This window comes from Papio anubis, chromosome 4 (genome assembly GCF_008728515.1).
Source record: "Papio anubis isolate 15944 chromosome 4, Panubis1.0, whole genome shotgun sequence".
Classification (NCBI taxonomy): domain Eukaryota; kingdom Metazoa; phylum Chordata; class Mammalia; order Primates; family Cercopithecidae; genus Papio; species Papio anubis.
Genome location: NC_044979.1, coordinates 137383344 through 137386502, shown reverse-complemented (window position 1 = coordinate 137386502; position 3159 = coordinate 137383344).

Sequence of the window (3159 nt, the reverse complement as noted above, 5' to 3'; positions counted from 1 at the left end):
CAGGTGAAGACTTGCTCTGAATCACTGAGGACTGGGAAGCGCCTTTTTTGAGATGGTGTCTTGCTCCTGCTGGCTGGAGTGCAGCACCATCTCAGCCTCACCCAAACTCGCCTCCTGGGTTTAAGCAAGATGCCTGCCTCAGCTGGGACGACAGGTGTGCGCCACCACGCCTAGCTAATTTTTGTATTTTTAGTGGAGATGGGTTTTCACCCCAGATTGGCCAGGATGGTCTCAATCTCTCTTGACCTTTAGATCCACTCATTCTGCCTCCCAGAGTGCTGGATTACAGGTGTGAGCCACTGCACCTCGCCATGCTGTCTGATTAGATGCAAAATGAAGACTGCAAGACGTGGGCTGGGCGCAATGACTCATGCCTATAACTGCAGCACTTTGGGAGGCCAAGGTGGTAGGATTTCTTGAGCCCAGGAGTTTGAGACCAGCCGGGCAACACAGGGAGACCCCTGCTCCTCATCCATCTCCTGTCCCAGAAAGTAAAAATAAACAAACAAACAAACAAATAAATAAAATAAGTGAGCCTAGCTACTAGGGAGGCCAGGGCAGGAGGATCCCTTGAGCCCAGGAGGTTGAGGCTGCAGAGAGCTATGATGCCCTCCAGCCTAGGCAACAGAGCAAGACTCTGTCTCCAAAAAAACAAAACCAAAAAGACTGCAAGGATCCTTGTGGCCGCCAGCACTACAGCTGTGAATTGGAGTCCGAGCAAGCCCAACGCAGCCCTCGTCCTAATTTGCACCTCATCCTCCTCCTCTCGGGAGGAAGCCCCTTCAGGCCTGCCTCAGCCCGTGTGGGAGTCAGTCACCTCTGCTGGGCTTTCTGCAGCAGTTTGTCCAGATGGAAGAGACGCCCCAGCTGCCTGGCCTGGTGGCCTCCACCTTCCCTGAGCAGCCGTCCCTCTTGCACGGATTGGGTCCATCCCAGCAGCTTCCTCAGGAGTCTCCTGGCACCCGGACAGGCACTCAGCGTCTTCTTTCCCTGTCTCCATCTCTGGCAGTCTGTCTTCCTGTCTGTCCCTCTGTCGGATCCTCATCTCTCTCTGGGGCTGTGTTTCCACTATGGTGTGTCTGTTTCTCTGTCATTACCCTTTTCTCATCTCTGTTATTATTATATGTTTTGTCTACCTCAAGGTTTCCTCCCTGATCTTTCTCCTATCCCAGGAATGGCCTCAGGATTTCCAGCCCCTTAGGAATCACAGTGGCCCCTGCCCTTCCTGGTCCCTCTCCTCCACTGCCTCCATGAGCCAGTGGATAAAAAAAATTACAGACCAGCCGCGGCTTCCGCCAGGCCTGGTCTCCAGCACTTTGGGAGGAAAGATCACTTGAGGCCAGAGTTCGAGATGCCCGGGCCAACATGGCTGGGCCTCGCTTCTACTTCAAAATACAAATATTAGTCGGGTGGAGCACCTGTAGTCCCAGCCAGGAGGTTGAGGCAGGGAGAATCACTTGAACCTCGGGAGGGGAGGTTGGGGAGCCGAGACCGCACCACTGTACTTCAAGCCTGGGAGGACAACAGAGTGAGACTGTGTCTAAAAAAATAAAAATAAAAATAATCCCATTGTCGTGCTCCACCTATTCAGCCCTTGGCTTCCCCTTCCTCACATGAAGCCCAAGAGTCCCACACCATTCCACTCCATAGAGCTGGACGCTGCTGTCTCACTTGTGCTTCTGCCGTAATGAAATGGATGTCCAGCTCGTCCCAGAATGGGAGGTGTGGAAGCCCAAGCCCCGGCTGCCCCACTCGTCATGCTGCCCCTCCTAGACGCCTTGGGCAAACCCCTTTCCTCAAAGCTCAGGTTCTGCAGCTCCATAAGCTGTCCCTTTGCCCAAACCACCTGGTCCTAGGTGGGATTCCTGAAACCTTTGGTCTCTGATTGTAGTTTTCCTCCTTCCCCAGACCCTGCCTCATCCTGGGGAATTCCTGCATCCACAGCACACGGCATCTTCCATCTGAGCATGTCAGGGTGAACCTTCTCAAACCTGGGCTTCAGCCCGCATCCATATCAGCCCCCCATGACCCATGACCCAGGGGTTTATGTGGATCTTGGGGGACGTCCCAGAACCAGGTGCATACTCCACTCTCCACTCTCCTGTTTGTTTTTGAGACGGAGTCCACTCTGTTGCCAGGCTGGGAGTGCAGTGGCTGACCCTCAGCTCAATGCAACCTCTGCCTCCTGCTCAAGGCAATTCCCTGGCTCACTTTTCCCTGCAGCTGCAGCCACCATGCCCAGCTAATTTTTGTGTATTTTTAGTACAGACTGGTATCACCATGTTGGCCAGGATGGTCTCAATCTCCCACCTCGCGGATCCGGGCCTGCCTTGGGCCCTTGATATGAGCATTGTGTTTTAGTTAGCCGACTTTGATGTTTTGTATTTCGGATTTATTGTCTCGATTTATTTTAGGTTCTTCTTCAGGTTTCTGTGCCTTGATTGTTTTCTCTCTTTTTTCTCTTTTTTCTAATTTTAGAGATATGGAGATTATTTTTAGCGGCCCGGCGATGAAAGCGGTGAGTTGATTCTGCTTCGAACAACGAGAAACCGAAGGCGTCAGCATGTTCGTCCTTTTGCGGCTCAACCGGAGCTCACCCTGATTTGCCTGTCCCACTGCCCAGTCCATCCTGTCACTTCAGTGGAACCTCCCTGAGTGCTCCAGACCTCCCCGTTTCCAGTTATCCACATGTCCCTCCCACCTCCACCCCTAACCCTCCAGCCTCTCACTCCCTCTGAGCCCCAAAGTAAGCCAAACCATCCTTGCATCTCCCAGCTTCTGAGTAGCCCTCCTCAGCTGGCCCACAGCCACCAGCAAATATCAGCCTCCCTTCTTTCACCCGGAACGACACCACTTGTTCAAAATGTTGTTCCAAATTTTTCCTTTTTTCTCTCATAAGATTGTCTTGCTCTGTCACCCAGGCTGGAGTGCAGTGGTGCAATCACAGCTCACTGCAGCCTCCAACTCCTAGCCAGCAATCCCTGCCTTTAGCTCTCCCAAGCAGGGATTACAAGTGTGGCTCACCACACTGCTAATGTTTTGAATTTTTTTTATTTTATACAGACGGGATCTCTCTCTCTGTTGCCGGCTGGTCTCCAACTCCTGGACTCAAGAAATCTTCCCAATTTGGCCTCCCAGAAGGCTTGATTATAACGCCGG